This window comes from Callorhinus ursinus, unplaced genomic scaffold (genome assembly GCF_003265705.2).
Source record: "Callorhinus ursinus isolate GAN/ISIS: 27379988/994484 unplaced genomic scaffold, GSC_fseal_2.0 scaffold17, whole genome shotgun sequence".
In the NCBI taxonomy this organism is placed as follows: domain Eukaryota; kingdom Metazoa; phylum Chordata; class Mammalia; order Carnivora; family Otariidae; genus Callorhinus; species Callorhinus ursinus.
This window is the reverse complement of record NW_027397079.1, coordinates 20,773,153-20,796,250: the sequence shown is the minus strand read 5'-3', so window position 1 is coordinate 20,796,250 and position 23,098 is coordinate 20,773,153. Positions and strand designations below refer to the sequence as shown.

The 23,098-nt window shown below is 40.3% G+C and overlaps 1 protein-coding gene and 1 long non-coding RNA gene across 21 annotated transcripts in view; one reads left to right on the top strand and one right to left on the bottom strand.

Annotated features, from left to right (window-relative positions):
* Window positions 1–1,602: 1,602 nt before the first annotated feature.
* LOC112834609 (uncharacterized) lies at window positions 1,603–13,893 on the bottom strand. 3 transcript variants are annotated; one of them, XR_012381134.1, is made up of 5 exons: window positions 13,704–13,893; window positions 6,716–7,177; window positions 3,957–4,177; window positions 2,034–2,209; window positions 1,603–1,762 (listed from the first exon to the last, which is right to left on the bottom strand). It is a non-coding gene; the product is annotated as an uncharacterized lncRNA (long non-coding RNA). The 3 variants fall into 3 exon arrangements; XR_003210963.2 differs by having other exon boundaries at window positions 4,041–4,177; XR_012381135.1 differs by having other exon boundaries at window positions 4,041–4,177; window positions 13,756–13,893.
* A 169-nt stretch (window positions 13,894–14,062) lies between these two features.
* The window catches only part of PCM1 (pericentriolar material 1), an 80,220-nt gene continuing 71,184 nt past the window's right edge, over window positions 14,063–23,098 (top strand). For 5 of the 18 annotated variants that reach the window (XM_025886063.2, XM_073902352.1, XM_025886064.2 and 2 more), the window contains exons 1-2: window positions 14,065–14,256; window positions 15,857–15,926. The gene's annotated coding sequence lies outside the window, so the exon portion shown is untranslated. Of the gene's footprint in view, window positions 14,257–15,856; window positions 15,927–18,871; window positions 19,036–23,098 lie in introns of all 18 variants that reach the window. The other 13 variants (XM_073902349.1, XM_073902348.1, XM_073902347.1 and 10 more) reach the window with 7 other exon arrangements.

The following is a 23,098-nucleotide window of genomic DNA, read 5'->3' as shown; positions in this document are numbered from 1 at the left end:
TGTTCCCTCTCTCTGGCTGTCTTTCTCTCTGTCAAATAAATAAAATCTTAAAAAAAATGTAAATTACTCTTCCTGCCTCTTTTTTTTTTTTTTAATAAACTATGCCTCAAAGCAAAAAATATGGAAAAGTGGGCAAATCATTAGCACACAGTTTCATGAATTTTCTCAAACTAACTTTTTCTGTAGTGTGGACATGCTGGTGATTGACTTTTTTAGTTTTTGTCTATCTGAAAATATTTGTGCCTGAGATTCTGAAAGGGGTTTTGTTGCGGGGTAGCATTTGGTTACTCCACTGTCCTCTCGCTTATGTTGTTTCCAACAAGAAATCTGCTGTCATCCTTGTTTCTTTGTACATCTTTTTCTTTCTGTTTTTAAAGGAACTTAAGTCTGTCCATTCAGGTTATGTTCTCCAGGAAGCTGACTCTGAGATAGAGTTTTGTGCACAGGATGTTTATGAGGAAGTGGTCTGTGATCACTCCCAGTGGGAGGGAGAGGAAGGAGAAAGGACTGGAGATAGGGAGAACCTATGAGGAGTTAAAATGGTCCCTCAGAACTAAAATGGTCCATCAGAGGTATCCTGCTTTGGGCCAAAAGGCTGGCCTTACCCCAAGACCATTATGTGTGCGCTGCCCAAGGAAAGGGAGAGACCTTGGCAGGAGGTGGCTGACCCCAGCTGAGAGGATCCTGAAAGGGCCTGACTGCTGACCACACACACCAAGTAACAGGGCAACAAATTCTCCCATGAAGGGCAGATCTGGAGGTGGTATTTCACCATTTCCCCATTGGCTTTGGGGAGGAAAGCAGAGTCCAGATACCCTAAAGAGTGCCTATTGCTGAACCTTTTTGGTGACACAGTGAGAAAGACTTGGTTGCCTTTTTAAAAAGTTGTGATAAAATATACACAGCATAAAATTTACCATTCTAACCATTTTTTTTCCATTTTAACCATTTTTAAGTGCATAGGTCAGTAGCATTAGTACATTTAAATTGCTGTGCCACCATCACCACCATCCATTTCTAGAATTTTTTCATCTTCCCAAACTGAAAGTCTGTCCGCCTTAAATATTAACTCCCCTTCTCCTTGCCCACGAATGCTGGCAACCACATTTGACTCTCTGTCTTTATGAATTTGACTACACTAGCTACCACACACAAGAAGAATTATTCAGTTATATGTCCTCTTGTGCTTAATTTTACTTTGCACAATTTCTTCCAGGTTCATTGATGTTGTTGCACATGTCAGAATTTCCTTCCTTTTAAGGATGAATAATATCCCATTATATGTAGAGACTGCATTTGGTCTATTCATCCATCTATGGACATTTGAGTTGTTTCCACCTCTTAGCTATTGTTAATAATGCCTGTGAACGTTGGTGTACGAATATGTCAGCTGCTCTTTAATTCCTTTTAGTGACTACTAAAAAATAAAAGAGAACAAGAGGCCAAAATATGAGCTATGAACTTTGATCGGTGAGATCCAGAGTCAAATTTTGAGTATCTGATCATACAGGCTAAGTGAGAATTAAAAACTGTTTTGCAAAGCAGGTAATTGTCTTAAAAAGATTTGTTCAGCTTTTAAAAGAATTAGAGTCCACAAGAAAATATCTGAACAATCTCATGTCCCCTGCACCCCCACCAGACTGGATATATGCCATTTCCCAGATACAAGTTGTACTTTCTGCTTCTGTTTGCCCATGGTGCTCATTCAGCCTTGCAGAAAGCTTTTTGCAGAAGGTCTGGGTCTGTGGTAGTCAACTTTGACCTGTAGGTCCAAACACAGCAAAATGTCAATAATTATTTTCCTGTTCTAAGGCAATTTTATTTAGCATCATTTTATTCCACTACTAAAGCCTATTTCATTTTTCCCCCATATTTCTCAGTTTGTCCTTTAAATATTATATCATACATATTACAGCCAAGGATTCTTGTGCATTCTAGATTATAAGGTTCTTATGGTTATTCACTTATCAATGACCAGTCCTATATCATCTGCAGTCAGTAAGCAGCCCCAGCCAATAGCCTTGTCTGGTTACCTGATGAGATTTGCAGTTGACATTTATTGTTCTTTTGTCTCCTGGCTTCTATTCCTCCTTTCCAATAGCAGCTCTATTTCTAGCTGAGCCTTTTCCATGACTTTTGGGGAAAATAATTCAGCACTTCCATCGCAGGAGCCAAAATGGCTAGATCTTTTTTCATCCCATCAGGGACACTGGTGGGCAGTGGGAAAAGGAAGGTCAGTGCTTTCTCCAGAGAATTTACATCTTTAAGGAGAGACCGAAGGAAGGCCATTCATCCCAGCAAGAGCAGAGCCGGCAGCGTATTGGCCAGACACTTCAGGATATGACATGATAGCTCTGTTCCTTGCTTTCTGTTACTTGGCTTTCCACAGCTCCCTTAATTCCTGTTCACTCTGGAGCCCAATGTCCCAGATGTCTTTTGATTCTGTGAGTCCCACATTCTCCAGTAAATTCCAACAAATTCACTTTTGCCTAAATTAGCCAGCCAGAAACCAATAAAGAACTCTGATACATTACTACCTCCTTGTTCCTACTCATATCTCAACTCCCTGTCCTGCCCTGGCTGATATCTATTTTCATTAAATGTGGATACATATATAGATTTTGATATAGACGTATATGTAGACGAAAAAGGAGATGTCACTTTAGACATAGATGGAGTAGACCTAGATGTAGTGTATCTACCTAACCCCCCAAATGAAGGGTCAGATTCAGAAACAATGGAAGTGAAGGAGAGTGACACACGTTGACAGTTAGTTCCTTCAGTTTCTACAGATCTCTCCTGAGGAGGTCCTTAGGCTAGACTACTCATCCGATGATACAGCACGACTGGTATGGACAAAGACAGAGAAGCAAAACGCTACAACTTGAATTTGGGCAATGACAAATTAGGATTTGACTGAAAAAGCCCAAGACCTGGAATCAGAAAGCCTGAGATAATGTTCTAACTCACAGTCTATTGAAATTGGGGTTCCTCAGAAACAGAGGATGACACAAAGATTTGGATGCAAGTAGTTTGAGTGGTGATTCCAGGAAGCATAAGTGAGGGAGTAGTGAAGTGAGTTGGAACAGGAAGAAAGGCCAATAAAGGGTGCCTCATGAGTGGGCTATAGCCTTAGACAACTGAGCTTCTGAGAAACCCACGTCAGAATTTCCCCCTCCCGTGACCAGAGCCCTGGGGTATATATCTACTAATGCCAAGCCCCCCATTGCTGGAGAGTTGCTTCTTAGGTATCAACTCGTCATATTTTAGTATGTTCCTTCCACCTGGGCTCTGAATCCCAGCTCCTCCTTTCTTTTCGAGAATGGCATTTCTTTAATTACCTTCCCCTTTCTGACTTTTAACATCACCCTTTCCTTCCAGAGTCTTGCCCCTTTCACCGGTAAACAAGCTTAATGCTTTTAAGGCCTAGAAAATGAAAACTTCCCTTATTCCTGCCTCTATCTACCCTCCAATTTCTTTCTTTCCCCTTCCACCAAGCTTTGTAAAGAGGGCGATCTACACTCACGGACTCTAGGGTCTCACTTCCCATTAACTTCTCAGCCAAAGCCAGTGACTCCTGACCCCTTCCTTTGACTGCAACTGCTCATAACAAGGCTGCATGTTTCCTCATAGTAGTTTCTCACTGATTCTCAGACGGCTCCTTCTTCCTCAAAACTTATGCTTTCATAAAACCCCTCTCTTAGTTCTCTGGGTTTCCTCCCAAGTTTTTCATCTTTCTTTTGTGGACTGTTCTTCCTCTGCTAGTCCATTTAATGTCAGTGTTTACCAATTCCCAAATATTTAACTCCAACTCCAAGTCTCTGTAACTCCAGAAAGTGTTCATCCAATAGCCCACTAGCTTCCCACTGAAGTCATTACGGTGTCTTCCTCTTCCCTTCCCCTCTTCCCTTGGAGAGAATATAAGGAGTTTGTAAAACCACTACTTATTCATTTACCCAGTTTCAAAGCTTGGCATTATCAGACATCATTCCTCTCTTTCATCCTTCACTTCCTTCTTCAATAAATCCTGTTGATTTTACCTTCTAAATGCCAAACTCTCTTCATCAGCCCCATCGCCACTGACACCTTAATTCATGTCCTCATCACCTTAGTGTAATCCACTGGTAACTTCTAGCAGATCAATCTGCTTCCAGTTTCTTTCCATGCAGACCATCTCCTACACAGGTAAAAAAAAAAAAAAAAAAAAAAAAGGTTATCTTCATAAAAACAAATGTGACCACAACATTCTTCTACTTAAAAAGGTTTGGTGGTGCTCCATCGTCGACAAGATAAAATCCAATTTCTTTCCTGTGGTGATCCAGCCTCAGTGTGGGTTTCCAGGGGCAGGCATGTAGTCCCTGTGTTTAAAGCCAGTCGAGTACGGTGTGAATGTTTTGAAATCTCTGCTAAAATGGGAGTGCAGGATGGAATTCTGAAAACGAGGAGGCCCAAGTCAATACTAGCACAAAGCCTTCTTTGCAAACTTAATGAGTATAAACATTTAGAAATCACTTACTGCGAGCCAGGTACTATCTGAGCCATGTATTAATTCATTTAATCCTCGTAACAGCCCTTTGAGATATGTATTATTTTTATTTCCATTTTGTCAATGAGGTAAGTGGGCTATAAAGAGGGTTACCACTTTTGCTCAAGGTCACATACAACAGGATTTGACCTGAAGTAGTCAGGCCCTGGAAACATGCTCTTATCCATTTGCTACAGTGTTTCACTAGCTTACAAGAGGCAGCGGGTTTGCCCAGCCTTACAACAAACAGCATTACAGCCTGTGCAGGGATTTGGCTAATCAGACACAGAGAGGAGTGGAAGCCCAAGCCAGCGGTGGCTGAGGATAACCTAAACCTGGACCATAACATTGTAAGGAGAATCCTCGTCTCCACATCTTCTCAGTGCCCTACAACTCCTCCACCCAACACACACACACACACACACACACACACACACACACACACACACACACACAGAGTCCATGAGAAGCTTCTGAGGGACCAGACACAGAATCACTGCTGCAGAGGACAATGATGGCCCCAGATCATGTGGGAATGTTTTAAAAAATGACAAGACGAGGGCAGTGTAACAAGAACAACAACAAACAGGACCTATCTGTAAAATTGAATAGGGTCTCTGTACCTCTCTCCACTATGGGATTGGACTAAAGACTGGCTCCTAAGAACTAAGCCATCCCCCCTCCATTCTTTTTATTTATTATTTATTTATTGGAGGGGGGGGGGCAGCGCATGAGTGGCAGGCAGGAGGGGCAGAAGGAAAGGGAGAAGCAAACTCCCTGCTGAGCAGGGAGCCCGACATGGGCCTTGATCCCAGGACCCTGATATCATGACCTGAGCCGAAGGCAGATGCCTACCGGACTGAGTCACCCAGGCACCCCTCCCCCCACCCATTCTTGATGATTGGGGGTGGAGATGTCAGGGGAATGGAGGTGTTTCTACCTCTGATTTCTGCTCATCAGGTGAGAGAAGAGTCTTACGCAATTGATTTTAGCATTCAAAGAAGACGTAACTCTCTTAGAGCTCCAGGCTGAGGAAGTGGGTCATATTAATCAGCATAGCAGAGGAAGAGCATTATTTTAATAGTGGGTCTAGCCAGGAGAAGCTAGAGGCAAGATCAAGAGAACAAAATTGTTCTGTTAATGAAGAATTAGTGAAGAATTTAGAGTTTCCGTGGGTAACCCAGAAGGCAAAGGGTAAAAGGGGAGGAGTGAACGAGATGAGAGTAAGTAGGATGTGAAGAAAGCATGCATCCAAATGACAGGGAGTTGGGTAAGAGGCAGCCAGAGACAAGTGTCACATTGTGTCCAAAGATCTTTAAAGAACAGGGGTGTCCGAATTGCTGCAGTATAAATTCTTCTTCCTTCTCCCCCATCTTAGACTGTTAACTGCGAATTTTCAGTGGAAAGCAGTAAACCACACAGGGGTGCCTTGTTTCCATGGTATTTTTTTTTTTATTTGTTAGTTGTTTATTTATCAAGACAAACTATTCCATAAGCCAGTATTCGTGTTTCATAGTTCAGAACACAGGTCAGTGACAGACTTCAATGGAACTCCACCCAAAGAAATTCTTTACATTCCCAAATCACTTTGCACTCTGAAAGATACCAGCCTTCTTCATCTCCTCAAAATCTTTCATGGAATCATAATTTCTGTAGAAATCTGCATATGCCTTCTTTCTTGGTTCGGCCACAGCAAACTTATAGAAAGCTGCAACCCCCAGGGATACAGCGAACGCTCCAACAATATGAAATCGCAGACGCTTGGCCAGAAGGCCTCGCATCTGAGGTTTCATCAAAGCACTGGAAGTCATGGTAGTTATTCTCCTCAACACCAACCTCAAACCTAACGTCCTCCCTAACTGATACAGAAATGGACCTCCATGGTATTTTGAAGAAAATAAAGGGAAAGAGGTTGTGTTCCGCCTTGGGAATGATGTGGGATGGAGCAAAAAGGACAGCCAAAAGAAGCTAGACTTGAGAGAAATCAAGAATTCAACAGAAGCAGGAAATAACAGGAAAACATCAGCTTGAGGCATGCTAGAAGATGTGGGCATATGAAATTAAGTTTCCTGCTCTATATGTGACAGAGATATGGTTACGCCAACAGCTTTGAGGACTTGGGAACACTCAGGTAGCTGACGTTTGAACTATGTAAGTAAAGTGGGCGTGTGTCTTATACCACAAACTTACCTGTGGAAGATGAATGTAACTCTTGTTTTTCTGATTGGATTTCAAGACTACATTTGATAGGGCTTGGAGAGACCTAATCTCACTCTTGATCCATTATGTCAGATGGTTAGAGTCTCTCTCCTCCCAGGGCGCCATGTGACTTCCTGGGCTTGTGGCGGGTGAGTCTGCAGAGTGTTACTGTAAACCACCTATCCCTGCTGCAGCCATGGCACCTTCTAGGCTCTCGATCCATCGATCCCCACAGATTGCACCTTCGTCCTCTTCCCTTTCAGAGATGCAGGGAAAAGCATAAAATTCTTTGATTTTCCCATCAGTTCTTCCTCTTTCCACACGGGCAAATTATGAGCGGTGAGAACTATTCTGACTGATTTTCCTCTTTTCTCTTATGTCTGAAAGTTGTATCCTTTGTTCCTGGTATTAGCGGCTGTGACAATCCTTTGTGGAGGCAACACACAGCTGCAACTAGCCAGGACAGGGTGGGGGGGATGGGATGGGGAAACAGAACATATAAGAAAATACCTGCAAATGTTGTTCAGTTACATTTGCTTTATATACTCCCTTTCTTATTAGTTCAAACTATTCTTTGTAAAATAACCCTCCTGCAAAGTAATGAAACTGCATTTTCTTTCATTGCTAATTTCTCCTTCGATCTTTCATTAATTACCTAAAAACTTCCCATGTTGAGTACTCTACATCAGGTGTCAGCAAACTATGGCCCATGGGTTAAATTGGGCCCACTGCCTGTTTTAATATTTTTAAATAGTTGGAAAGACCCAGAAGATGATTAATATTTTGTGCCATGGTAAAATCATATACAATTTAAATTTCAGTATTCAAAAATAACGTTTTATTGCAACACAGCCATGCTCATCCATTACATATCACCTGGCTGCTTTCACTCGACAATCACACAACTAAGTAGTTGGGACAGAGACCGTGTGGCCCACAAAACTTAAAATATTTAACATCTGGCTTTTTATAGAAAATGTTTGTCAATCCCTGCCCTATACCATTCTGTTGGACCTGTTGTCAGGGATTTACATTTTTCCTTTTCTAGATTGGATTGTCCATCCGGCCACCCCACACCCTCCAGTTTTTAACCCTGGAAATTATTTAGTGTTCTGGTGGTAAAGAAAGGCATTCTAACCTCTTTCATGATTAATCCGAAATCACATATTTTGCCATTTTTTTCCCCTTACCTTAGGCTCTTTCTTACAGAACGAAAAATACAGTGTGGGAAGCCTTTTCTTATGGTAAAAGAGCAAAAATTATAACATATATAGCTGTTGCTTCCCTATATAATACAATGGATTTAATATAGATCACTGTACCCCAATCACATTGGCTACTTCTCCACTAGCCCATGCTTATTTGCAAGCATATACCAAATCTAGTTGTCTCCTGCAGATCTCCTTATTTATGTGAGAAAAGATACTTTTCTGACTCACAGTTCATCTTTTATAAAGTCATTCCAGACTTTACTCCCTTATAACCATGGCAATTGTTGAGTTTTCATTTCACATACTTTTATTTTCAATAACAGGGTTTTTAAAGTAAAAGCTGAGGACTAATTTTCATACTTTTCATTTTTTAAAGATTTATTTATTTATTTGAGAGACAGAGAGTGGGGAGGGGGTAGGACACAGGGAGAGGGAGAGAGAGAGAATCTCAAGCAGATTCCCCACTTAGCATGGAGCCCAACATGGGGCTCGATCCCAGGACCCTGAGATCATGACCTGAGCTGAAACCAAGAGTGAGAGGCTTAACCGACTGAGCCACCCAGACGCCCCTAATTTTCATACTTTTCTAATATTTTTCATATAAATTAGAAAACAAAATCTGTATTTTGGTCTTTGGTCTATATTTTCATATTTTGGGAACTCTCTTACCTAATTGCCTGATGTCTCTACTTAATTAACCTAATTGGTGTATATTTAATACTTTAAATATCATATAATGTAGGGGTGATGGGAGGCTAGGAAGTAAAGTATAGATGATTTTCTTTGTAGTTTTTTATAATATCCCTTTATTTAAGCCCCTCTAATGTGCTGTCCTGGGAAGCAAGCATTCCACACAGGACTACACTATTGTAGCTCTGGTCTGGCTTATGATGAATAGAGAAAGTGGGGTAAAAATATATAGACCCCAAGAATATATACAGAAGCATATATAAGAAATAGTGTATTGCAATTAAAGGAGCTGAGCCATGTTAAGACTGATGAAATGCAAATACGGTTAGAATTGTCAGAACCACAAGGGTACATTTATTGAATGAGTGATTTGTAAAAGAAAAGGACACAAACTGGTTATGGAGGAAAGGACAGTTCAGAATGGTATAAACATTAACATTGTATGTCTAGAGAGCAGCAATTAGGTGTTTGGAATCTAGTCATACAAATTCTGCATTAGGCAGTAATGAGAGGTGTCAAGGTAATTAGATATGGGGAAAATGCAAGAAGATAGGAAGAGCCTTGAAACATTACGTATGTATGTAGATTTGATATAATTCGTTGCTATAATTATATGTAGTAATGGATTTGATTATTCAAAAGTTTAGGTTTTTGAGCAAAAGAGGCACATAAGAAAAATCCACAGTAACATGATTTTCCCAATGCAAAGATTAGATCAGCGTTTCTCAGGAGTGATTTTGCCCTCACCCCCGACCCTACCCTCCTTGCGTGGGTGGTATTTGGCAATGTCAGAAGGCAACTTTGGTTGTCACAACTCGGGAGGCAGGGTGTTACTGGCATCTATTGGGAGGAGGTCAGGCATGCAGATAAATATGTTGTAACACACAGGACAGCCCCCTACAACAAAGAATCATCCAGCCCAAAATGTCAATCATACCATGATTGAGAAACTCTGGGCTAGATGAAGAAGGAAGAGAAGTGAAGTGTTTAAATTTAACCAAAAAAATGTAAGAACTAGGTCAGAGTTCTTCAACTGATCCCTTGTTTATATAATCAGTTGCTTCCTCCATCAGTTACTCACAAAGCTAATACGACGAATAAAGATAATATCATTTATATTCAACTCTCGAAATATTCCAAAATTAATTTTACATTCTGCCTTTAAGACTTTGTGTTTATACCCATCAACATGGATCAATCTCAGAAACAATGCTGAATGAAAAAGCAAGAATATATTCAGTATGATGCCATTTATATAAAGCTTGAAAACAAGTGAAACCAAACAATACATTATTTTGGGATATATACACATATAGCTATATGAGAAAAATGAAAGAATGATAGCACCAAGATCATACAGGATAGTATTTATATTTGCAAAAGGGAATGAGCTTGGAGAAAAGCACGAGGTGTCCTTAAATAGATTGATTATATTCTATGTTTTAGCTTAGATGGTGGGTTATTGAGTGTTTCTTTTATTACTGTGTTTTATAATTTACACAAATGTCAAATTTTCTCTTGGGTGTATAAAAATCACATATAAAAACAATCATAAAATTCAGTTATAATAGTATAGTGGTCACTGAAGATTTTTCCTTTAAGTTCTATCACCGCCTTCAGGTTAAAACTGGGTACTGCAAAGAACTGTTTATTCAAAGACCAAATTCGTGAATATCAAAATACAGTAAATGAACTCTGCGAGGCATTTGTGATAATAAAGAACTACAAAAGGCAGGGTTTCTGCTCTCACTTTACTTAAATCCTGTGGAGAAAGAACACAGAACACATTAAAGAAATAAATAATACAGCACAAAATGTTCTACTGTAAGCACCCCCTGGTCAGTGTCATCTTAAATATAAAAATGCTATTTTACGCAGCATGACAACCAATCAGAATCCAACTCCTTGACTTGATTCATTCTGCTACTACCTTAGGCCAGGCCTTAATTACTTCATGCCAGTTACCACCTGTTCTCATCTCCCGCTCTCCCTAGCTTGTTCTAAACATTGCCACTAGATTAAAGTCTTAAAATAACTACCTCATTATATCACTGCTTCTTCTATTAAAGATTTATTTAACAGAAAGAGACACAGCGAGAGAGGGAACACAAGCAGGGGGAGTGGGAGAGGGAGAAGCAGGCTTCCCGCCGAGCAGGGAGCCCGATGCAGGGCTCGATCCCAGGACCCCGGGATCATGACCTGAGCCGAAGGCAGATGCTTAATGACTGAGCCACCCGGGTGCCCCTCGTTGCTTCTTCTAAAGACCCAGTGTGATTTTACACTATCCACAGAACAAAGCCCAATCTCTTCAGGATCAACATTTAAGATTTTCTACAGTTTGTACAAAACACATAGAAACGTGTTCATCACTCCTGCTTTCTTCTCTTGCCTCTCCGCTCCCCATCCCGTACGAATCCTCCACTTCACCCCATCTGGTTTTTGCATTATCCATTACTAATTCTGGATGTACTATGTGTTTTAAGCGTGCTTCTTTCCATTTGGGCCTCCTCTCCTATGTTTAATACGTGTATTAAGTTCTTAAATATGGGAAACAGAGGTAATTTCAACATGTATCTCTGAGAGACCCCTCATTCCCCATCTACATTTCCACTAGACTGTTGCCCCTAATTCCGTTCTGCACAGAAACTGTGCCATCATTATTTCTGAGGCAATATATTAATATTCTTTCTCTGAATTCCCAGAGCACTTACTGTCGGTATCATTTATTTGCCATATTCATACACTACTGATACTAAATGGATTCGTTCGCTTAAGGTTTATTTTCTGAGTTAGATGTTAAGGTTTGGGGGATCTGAAATAATTTTATAGTTTTTCAGGTTTTTTCTTTCCCTTGTTCTCTGCTAAGATCAGTATTCTCATATTTGAGTTTGAGGATCTCTTTTTAATATAAAAATTCCTCAGGCTCCTCCTCCCACTAAACAGATATAATAGTATTGACATTTTTTAGAGACCATGAATTTAAAAAGCATAATGACCATATTAAGTAATGATTTTGAATCATTTGAGTTGTTTTAATGACAACAGCCTCTACGTATTTAAAAACAATATATATATATAAACAAAATGATGATTATGGTGATGATAATAAAGATAGCTAATATTTTGGGGCCTTCCCATATGCTAGTAATTTTTTCCACTCATTCTCTTATTTAATCAAAAATCCCTCCAACGAGTTCAGTAGACCTCAGTTTCACCAGGGCTCTACCACTTGGAGCTGTTAGAATTTTGGTGATTTATTTAACCTTTCATTTGTAAAAGGGAACAAATGCGGGATCAATCTCTTCAGGATAGTTGGGAGAATTAAGAAAATCACAACAAATAAAATGCTTAACTTCTGCCTTCTACAATATATATACTACTTGAAAGAAAATCCCTGCAAGGTAGGCAGTATTATTCCCTCCTCTCATTTTAAAGATGGGGCAACTGAGACTCAGAAAGGTTAAGAAACTTGCCCAAGATTTTAGAGCTATCGAGTGGTGGAATTAGAAGGGAGCCTAGAGCACTCTGTGCTTTGGATTTCCACAGCCCTTTGTTTTCTTACAAAACAAAATTTATTTACATCACATTCTATTTCTCGATCCTTCACTAAAATATTAGCCCTTCAAGGGCAGGGACTATGTTTTTGTTACCTAAGTAATTACCGTTAGATGCACAGAATGTACTCAAAAATATATGACAGTGTCAAAGATCATCGCCATGAGACTGAATCTGAATACAGTTTCAGGAAGAGTTTTATTTACCTGAATTAGGTATTGAGATAGGATTCTTTTACTTGGTTTTTCGAATAGTATCTATTGGTGATTGAGAACAATTTGTTGTTGGAACCTAAATGTCCATTATTCATTCTACTCTTTTGCTTAAAACAAACTCACCTTACAAACTGTCTAAAAATACAATGCTCTTGCACTCAAGTAAAATTGAAGGTGTTTTAACTTTTCAGGGAGTCACACGAAAGGCCTTAAAAGTTATTATCACTTTTTCCCCCCCAGTGTGTTGTTACGAGTGTTAAAAAGGAAATAGGCCCCCAATGGAGTGATGTGTACTAAAACCCCACATTAGCCAACTAAGGCTTAATACCTAACCTAACTGCAGTTTCAACACCCCAGTAATATAACCTTTAACTAGTCACCCTGGAATGACTTGGTCATCAGTAGGTCAGTAATCCATCTGGCAAGGCTTTCCTTTCCACTCAGGAAGGCAACCTTACCCAGAAGCAATGCATTCTTTGCTAATAATTTTCTTTTTCCACCCCTTCCTGCTTTTAAAAACATTCTTTCTGCAGCTCTAAGGATCTCCTTCTCTTTGCTGGATGGAATGCTGCTCAATTCATGAATTGTCGAATAAAGCCAGTTAGATCTCAGGATTCACTCAGTTGATTTTTTTTTTTTTTTAAACCAAGAGAGAACCTGTCAATTTACCATCCCTGATAGAGCCACCGCGGAGATGGGAGCATAAATCAAGAGAGGATTCAGAGAATAGTTTTTTTTTTTTTAAGATTTTATTTATTTATTTGAGAGAGAGAGAGCGAGAGACAGAGAGCACGAGAGGGAAGAGGGTCAGAGGGAGAAGCAGACTCCCCGCTGAGCAGGGAGCCCGATGTGGGACTCGATCCTGGGACTCCAGGATCATGACCTGAGCCGAAGGCAGTCGCTTAACCAACTGAGCCACCCAGGCGCCCCAGAGACTAGTTTTAAGAGACAATTTCCCTATACTAGATTTTGATTAAAATCATCTGGTTCTTCCAAGCAAAAAGTAGGACATTAATCCAAGGTGGTGTTCATTATTAACATTTAGGATTCTCCCACTGACTACCTATATAGTTAGTTTAGCCAACTAACTTCCCGTGATTAATCTCCACCGTGTAAAATCAGGACTAGATAGTAAAGGCCCTTCTGGTTCCAGCTCTTCGTAACCCGGATGTGGGTGGGCAAAGAACCAGAGGAGCGACTTAGGTCTTTCTCCCCTCCCTCCGGCAGGATCCGGAGCTGACAGCCACACAGTAAACCAGGACGAGAGTCTCCTCAGTTTTTCCAGCTAAGGAGGAGGTTCACTCTTACTTCCGCACAGGCCCGGAGCCCCCAGCTCGCAGAGCAGCGCCGCGACGTTCACAGCATGCCGGGATTTATAGTTAACCCTCTCGTGACCGACCGCGCGGACGCTTATAGACCAGGGTCGAATTGGCATTCTGGGATATGTAGTCTCTGGTTGGTCGTTCGTGTAAGCGGCGCCAGGCTAAAGGGCCCGAGGTGACACCACAGACTCCGGCGGTCACATGACTCCAGTCTAGAACGTTGATCGCACTGCGGCTCCCGCCCCGGCGAGTTCTCGCCCCCGCGCGGCCGTTGCCGAGGAGACGGCGCAGTCTCTCGGCGCGTTGCCCCCTCTGCAGTTCCCCCCCCGCCCCTCTTCTCCCACCACAATGAGATCCTAAGATGGCGGTGGCTGCGGCGGTTGGCGCTAAGGTAGAGAAGGCGGCCATTGGGCCCTAGGCAGCCAGGGAACTTGTAGGCGCTCCCTGCTGCGGTCTCTAAAGGAGGACCGCTGCCGGTGGCGGGTCGTAGGGCCTGACCGCTACTCCACCGTTGGCAGGAGCGGCTGCTTCGTTTACAGGTAATGCTGCGCGTCCCCAGCCCTTGGCAACCGAGGGCAGCGCGGCGCAGGGGCGGGAGAGCAACGGCTCTGGGACGCTTGACCCTGTCGGGCCTGGCCTCGGGCCCACGCCTTTCCGTGGGCTTCTGGGTCTTCTTGCTACCATCTTCGGGTCCCCTAGGCAGACAGCCCGCCCCTTACCTCGGGCCACCCGACGCGATCTCCGGGTGAGCATCTAGGGACGCGTTAGCGACTGCAGAACCCTCTTGTTGCCTCCCCGCCCCTCTCATTTTCTGGCCGGAGGAGGAGGCCGCCCTGCGTCTCGGGTGCTCCAGGGGAACGTCCCTTGCGAGTGGAGGAAGCGGAGCGGGGGTTTGGTTGCCAGGGACAGGGCTCGAGTTCTCCATAGCGAGGGGCCTTAGTGGCCTTAGTGTACGTGACTGCGCCCGCTCCCACCTCTCCCCCCCAAGTTCCATTCTGTGGGGCTCTCGATGTCCAGAATTTGGGGTGGAAGAAGGCCAGGTGAGGAGCGACGCGACTTTTGCGTTGGGCTGCGAGCAGCGGATTTTTGCTCTCTCGGGTATTCTTAGAGCAGAAAGGCGGGGGGTGGGGGGAGGCGTTCCTGACTTTGGCGAAGAGGTGGCTTATACTTGCGAGAGGAATGATAATTTAACAGCTCTTCCCTCCCCCCTCCCGTTGCTCCCCTTCTCCGTGTCCTACTGTAGGTCCAGTAAGAAAGGGCCTAAGATGGGGAAAACTAAACGCCAAGTGGGATTTCTTGCTTTGCAGAAACTGGTGTTTGGGGATTGGATAGTAGGCCCTGCTAGGGAGGCGGGTCGTCCAAACTTTTCATCCTGTGGCCCACTCCTGAGGATCTTACCTTGTTCGATTTTTTTTTTTCTTTTTTTATTCTTTTTTGACCGGTTGGAGGTTTGCGTCTTGTGCCCTGTGAGTAACGTATTTTGGCGCTGGAAGAAGCGGGCTTTCTGGGCGCCCCTGTCACCCCCGCCCCATAACGGCTTTCCAGACTCCGCCTTCTGGTATTCTCTGGTTGCTGGAGTGGGTGTTGTAGAGCTTCGGGTGCTCCTGCTCTTTTCTTTGCCTCTTACCTTATTGGTGAGAGTCCTGGAAACCATTATAATACTGAGTTTTTGAACTGCAGGTACACCTTGTGTGTATATATGACAAGGTTATTATAATTTTTTAAGTAGCTAGCTTTCAAGTAAATCTGGTTTTTAATCATTGAATATACAAAGTTCTTGAATAGTTTGAGTGGCAGAAAGTTAATGACAATATGAGGAGTAAACTTTGGCATGGATCTTTACATGGTAATTAGGGTTAACGATTTTTATTACTTTCCAAGGTAGCTATATTAACTGATCACGTTGTGGTTTGGTAGAATCTTACAAGTTTGGAGGATTTAAACATTCAAGTATATCACATTGTTTTCCAAAAGGATTAAAGTAACCAGTCTAAAATATTGATAAGTTGGATGTTTCCTTTTTTATTTTTCTAAACATTTTAGGTTATATATATATATATGTGTATATAGTATTTGTTATTTATACTCCATAGTGTAAGTAAAGAATTCACTAAAGTGATTTTTTTTTTAAATCACAAGCAGGCAACAGCTTTGAAGTGTGAAGCAGGGAAGGAGCCGTTTCTGAGCTGTAAAATTAGTTTTTAAACAGGTAATTTGTCATCATTATATATGTTATTGTTCTTTGTGGGGGTTTTTTGTTTTCTGGCTTTTGGTTTTTATTTTTTTTTAAATATTTTATTTATTTATTTGACAGGGAGTACAAGAAGGGGGAGCGGCAGAGAGAGGGAAAGGGAGACGCAGGTTCCCCACCGAGCAGGGAGCCCCATGTGGGCCTTGATCCCGGGACCCTGGGATCATGACCTGAGCCCAAGGCAGATGCTTAACCGACTGAGCCACCCAGGCGCCCCTATGTTGTTGTTCTTTGTATCATAGTTGGAAGACTTTATAAATGTTATAGAGACTGCTATCAGCATAGCAGTGCATGATTGAGGGCCCACTCTATTTAGTAAACAGACCTTCTGGGTTTGCTGCCCTGTGTGCCTTGCTTTTTGGCATGTCACTTTGGTCTGCTTTCATACTTTTGCTAGAAAAGAGCCATGTCATTCTTAATTATTAAATACTAGAATAATTTAAACAATGCCTTTTGAAATGTCTTTTTTGTCACAGCATTTCCTCAGCCCTTTTGAGTTAAAATTTGTCCTATAACAGCTACTGGATTTGCCTCTTTCCAAATCTATTTAATCTTAAGTCATTTCCTACAACTTTTCTATTGATTTTTCAAAAATTTTTATTCACAAATTTCTCTGCTTTTTGAGCTTGTTACATACACTGTTGACTGAAGTTGTGCTTTTTTTTCTTTTAGGTGTCTGAAGTTAAACATTAGTTTTTATGCATTGTCAAATGCTGGTTATGTACAGTTGCTCTCTGACCAGCCAAAAAAGTCAAGGAAAGTTTATTGAGGAAAAGTTAAATAATTATTTGCTAAGGACAATTTAGAAATTAAACGACTAAAGGATGAGGATCCGAAGAAATTTTTGTTAGAAATAATTGCTTTTTTAGGAAAAGTGTCAGAGTCTGAATTTAATTCCACTGTTAAAATTTTAAGACAACGTATTTTCAAAATATAGTCTAATATATCCTTGCTTTCCAGGAAAGCAGATAGGTCCTTAGTTCCTTCATGAACTAAGCCAGCTATCATGAGAAAATACAGATTGGCAGTTGATTTATACCTTTATTATACTTTTCAGTATTTTTTTTAGTTGGAAGACTAATAGGACAAGAAAAATCGAATCAGGAAAGGTCACATGTGAGTGTGTAGTAGAGTTCTTAACACTAGAGTGATATAGCTGGCATTTAGTAAAATAAAAAGAATTATAAAACCACTTATAAAATAATTTTCTTTTTAACACGTTAGGAAGGATGGATGAGATGGAATAAAAATTTAGGGCAATTATGTTAATTCACCTTAGAAGACCTTGATTTTCTCATTAGAGGATTTGGCCATTTGTAAAGGAGACAAGTGTATTTGACACTTGGGAAAAATAGAAAGCGTTTGGAATAATCGCACTAAGGAATTCATTTAGAAGCCAGCAGAGTACCTAGCAATACATTCATCTTACAAATTTAATTGAGTGCCTACAGTGGGTGACTTAATGACTGTAAAGTACTGGAGATATGGCAGTGAGCAAAACAGACAAGGTGCCTTATCTCATGGAGCAAACCTGTGTTTTGAAAGTGTGTATTTATGTGTGTACAGGATAATATACCTTAATAGTGAACATAGCTAATGACATTTTATAATTATTTCTCTGCTCTTTGACAGTTTGTGAGTAGATGCAAAGAGAGCAGGTAGTGGGGTTTATCCAGAATTGAACTGGTAGAATGGGCAAGTAGGTGAGGAAGTCAAGGACGCTTGCAAGGCATTTTTGGAATGATTTACTTGGGTTTGTGTTTGGGGTTGAGTAAGGAAGCAAGGGATTAATGGATTCCTGGAAAGAAGAATGGCCAAGGGACTGGAAGTTTGCAGTAGGGTCAAGAGCAGGTTCAGCAGGAATGACGAAGTGAGAGAAGTAGGAAGCAGGGACTTATGATCAGAAGAAGGGATTTCAGAACTTCAGGATCTTGAACAAATTACCAGTGCAGAGTGAAACAGTATTGGAATAGAGAAGATGAGAGGGATGTTGGATCTCCATTCACAGTCTTAGAAAAATAAGGAAAGTAGGTAATGACGAGAGTGAAACCATGAGACAGTTATTACCAAGAAAAGTGCAAGACTGTCTTGGGGAGGACAGTAGGAAGTGGTGCCCACGGTAGGGAGAGTGATATTTTTGATGACTAATTTGTTCAGAAGAGGAAGGTTAATAAGCCTTAGTTAAATAAGAATGGTCCATAAATGTGATCCTTTCCTCATGAATCTGGGGATGGGGAAGAGTAGTGCCCCTTTTGGAAAGGATTGCTAAGGAAATAGTGCTTTTAGAGGGATTTGAGATTTTATTGAACTGGAAGAAGTAGGAGGAATATTGGGGAACAGATGGAGGATGTATAGGAAGTTTGTTTGTAATGGTCCAGTGGAAGGGGATGATATGAGGAGCTGATAACAGTGAGTATGGGACTGGTAGCGAAGACTGAGATTCCAAGTTGATGGTGGTAGCAGGGTCTGTGGATTTATTTGGGTGTTGTATGTAACCCATGACAAGGACGCAGTAGGTTTTGAATATAAATTGTAGGGAGGGAGAGGTCTTAGCAAGCAGAATTTAACTGACCTCGGTGTTCTCATTTCTCTGAGCAAGGGTATATTTTGTTGGTATGAAATGCTCTACACAGAATAACTATATCGTAAGATAGACCTAACGCAATAGTTGGTACATAGTGAGGTCTAATAAAATTTTTGTTGATTCAAATAGTGTTGTGTTTTGTTACCGCCTTTTTATCCCCCTCCCCTCAATGTCTTAACAGTTTTTATTTTATTAATTAGAAGAGGGTAATTACAGAGATATCTTACGTTCTAAAAAATTATTAAAATTTTTAGAAAGTCTCAAATTGAAAGTGCTGTGGAAAAGATCCTATGTGTGTGGTTTTTTTTTTTTTTTTAAGGTACTTGACCATCATAAGCACAGAGAAGAAATTGAGAAGTTCCTCAAATGAAACTGGCTAAACAATACATAAAACCAAATACTTATGCATTTTCTTCTCAGTTTCCATTAAAAGTGCTTAGTATATTTGGACACTGTATGAAGAGTTTCAAAACAGTGTACCAGGTATTTTTATAATTAGTAAAAGAAATACCCTAAATAATGCAACCTTTAGAAAACTTGTACAGATATGTAAAGTACCACCTTTGGTTATTTTGTGACTGTAAGTAAATATTTAGAAAAAAACTGTACTTCCTACATTATTTTATTAGGATGAGTAATTTCTAAAACCTTCATTTACAGTTGTCAAGATGGTATTTCCAGAGATGGTTAGAAGTAATTTAATGCCATTTCAGAGATAATATCTGAATTTAAAGATTTTAGAAAAATAGTGTTTTTTCTTAACTTGATTAGTTTTTTCTTTATATTCTTATTTCAAAAATTTACCTTGGGTCAATCATAGGTATTTCTGTGGTAATTATATATATATATATATATATATATACACACACACACATACACACACACATGTAGAAAAGTATTAAGTATATATTTATATATAAATACTTTTCTATGGTAAGGATCCTATGACAGGATTTTCTTCAAAAAGATCAGTCACAGAAAGTTTATAAATTGCCATAGTACTTTTGCATTTTGTATCTTTGTGAGATAAGGGAGCAGGATAGGGCTGTCAAAAATAGCTAAATGAAACTTCTAATTAGTTTCAGCTCAGTTTAGTAGGTCAGAGCATGGGTAGACGTGTTTGGTTAAAGTAGAAGAATTTTACTTTTATCCCTGTTCTTCCCATACCATCATCTGTGACTTGCGCTGTTTGTTTTCCAGTGGCTTCAGCTTTTCCGTTTTATTGTTTTTCTATTAAACCTGCCTGGCAAAATCCCCAACCTTGGATGGATTCAGTGAAGTATTCTACCCGGGCTGATGAGCACTGCTGGGAAGAAAATTCACATTGCAGATTAGTGATATCTGTGCACGTTCTCTGCTCTCACTGGAGTCCTTAGTGCTGCCCACAGTCATTCTCCTTTACTCTTCTCACATCTCAGACACTGCTGTCTCACCCTCACATTTAAGGATCAATCCTTTCTACTTCACGTCACTTACAGACTCTCTCAGCTATCTACCAGCAGGTCTCCTAACTAGCCTCCATATACTTCCATCCTTCCTTCCTTTCCCTTTGTTCAAAGAAAAAGGTGTTCCTCTGTCTAAAGCCCATCGTTTTTCTTAACACCCTGGGTCCCAGTTGCTACTGCTTTTTCAGAGACCACACACTATCTCCTTTCTTTTCGGCATCTTCAAGATCTTCCTCTACCAGCTCTTGGCCAACAAATTTTAAGCATGCTTTTAACAAAACTTTCCTCATGCCCATCTCTGTCTGCTTCCCTTCATAGACTAATTCCTTGAAAAAATTACCTAATGACTTCTTTTATTTTTGCTGCTTCCTATCAATAAACGCATTACAGTTAGGGGATTGACCCTCCCCAGCCTGCTATAATTGCTCATACCAAGGTCATCAGTAACCTCCTTGTTGCTATATCCAAGTGGACATTTCTTAGTACTTTTTTTTATGTGACAGAGTAACATCTGGCATTCTTACTGATAACCTCCTTCTTTATACACCTTTGCCTTTTCTAGCACATGCTCCTTGTTTCCCTCCTTTTTCTACCTTCTTCAGTGTTCTTTTCCTGTCTCTTAAATATCTGTGTCCCTCCAGGCTCAGTCTTAACTCTCTTCCTCTTCTCCCAATGCCTTCTGTGCCACTTCAAGTACTTTTCTGAGCGGATGACTTGCAAATCTCCAGCCTGGATTTCACCTCAAACCCAACGTTGCTAAAACTGAATCATATTCTCTCAAAAAATATCTGTTTCTTTTCCAGTCACTGTGAATGTATCACCATACACCCCATTGTTCAAGCTCAAAACCTAGGACTCATCCTTGAACAGCTTTCTCACTGCCACATCATAATAGTCACCAAGTCCTATTGATTCTGCCATTGGAAGCCTACTTGAATTGGTCTTCTTGTCTACGTACCTAGTATTTTATTATTAGAAGTCTTTCCATATAATAGTTTAAAATAATAATAATAAAAACTAGATGAATAATAACAGTGTATCTACAGAACAAAATTTGGAAGGCAGGCACCTATTTCTAAAGGTAACTTGGAGGTGGTTAGAGAGGTTGGCATGAAGAGGAGGAAAATACTTGCCTGTATTTTCTACATTTTATGGGGGGAGATTTTTACCCTCTTAGATAAATCAGCTGTTACTATTTTGAGAATTGATCTACATGGAATTATTTCTTGAGCTTTATAGTAATACTTGTATAGGAGTGTGCCTTTTAAACACATTTGGTATTATTAAGTTACTAAATATGCTGTCCTCATATGGGTGTTTATCATCACAATGTAACTATAGACAAAAGTTGTTTATTCTGTAAATTCAATAGCCTTTATATAGTAACTGGTCTTTAAAAAGATTTTTTTTTTAAATTTGACCTATTTTGGGCGCCTGGGTGGCTCAGTTGGTTAAGCGTCTGCCTTCGGCTCAGGTCATGATCTCAGGGTCCTGGGATCGAGCCCTGCATCAGGCTCCCTGCTCAGCCGAGGGCTGGCTTCTCCCTCTGCCACTCCCCTGCTTGTGCTTTCTCTCTCTCTGTCTCTCTCAAATTAAAAAAAAAAAAAAAAAAGATTTTTTTTTTAAGGGGCACGTGGGTGGCTCAGATGGTTAAGCGTCTGCCTTCGGCTCAGGTCATGGTCCCAGGGTCCTGGGATCGAGCCCCGCATCGGGCTCCCTTCTCAGTGGGAAGCCTGCTTCTCCCTCTCCCACTCCCCCTGCTTGTGTTCCCTCTCTCACTGTGTCTCTCTCTGTCAAATAAATAAATAAAATCTTTAAATTTGACCTATTTTTCCCAAACTAATTTTAATAGTTTTAAATTGTTTTAAAACTTGCCTTAATAGTGTTTAAAGTCATATAGCCTATAAATAGGTTCTTAGAAGAAGCTCTTCATTTTAGGAGGAATTTATCATAATATAAAAATAAAATAGGGGCGCCTTGGGTGGCTCAGTTGGTTAAGCGACTGCCTTCGGCTCAGGTCATGATCCTGGAGTCCTGGGATCGAGTCCCATATCTGGCTCCCTGCTCAGCAGGGAGTCTGCTTCTCCCTCTGACCGTCTTCCCTCTTGTGCTCTCTGTCTCTCATTCTCTCTCTGTCAAATAAATAAATAAAAATCTTTAGAAAAAATAAAATAAAAACTATCTCTCCAAATATATTTTTAATTTATCTTAAAGTAAATTTTATTACTCTACTAATAGCATAGCATATACTATTTTAGGAAAAAATGGCATATAAGAGTTTTTATTTGAATACCTTAATAACTTCCCACTCTAAGTTATGTTTTACAGTTAGCTTCTAGTACTTTTGAAGATGGTATTGCCTCTACTGCATATGTAGTTTTTGGAGTGCCTTTTCCTTAGTATTATAAATTACATTGGTACATCTAGGAAATAGCAGGTGCAAAATGATTCGTCTAAATGTCATTTCAGCTCATTGGACATACCTCTCTATGGGTATCAATTATTTTGTAAAGTTCTTAAATATATTTCTAGTGTAAAAAACAATGCAAAGTATTGCTAAAAATATATGAGAATAGGGGAAAAAGTATCACATTCCTACCCCCACAACCAACAGTTGCTTTCACGCAAGCATTTTAGTATAGATTCTTAGTTTTTTTTAATCTACAGGCAATTTTACATACTGCTTTTTTTCTTCTTTTATACTCTATGATATTATAAACATAGGCAATATCGTTCAGCCTTCATAATTATATATGTTTTGAAGGGTACTGTTTCCTAATAGCATCTAGCCTATGGTTTAACATTTAGTTTTCAATTTATCACAATTGTAGCATAATAAACTATTTCCTGCATTATAGTTTCCCCCTCCCCCCTATTTAGGTTTGTTTTCTTATATTAGCTCTGGAGGGATAGAATTACTGGGTCAAAACTCCATTTTAGTTCTTGATACAGTATTGCCAAAATGCTTTCCAGAAAGGTTATGCCAGTTTACCCTCTCACCATAGTGACTGAGAGTTCCAGTTTCCCTTTGCTGTCATCAGGATTAGGAAATATGTGTAATATAGCAACTTTAATAGTCTCTCGTTTTAATTTGCAGCTGA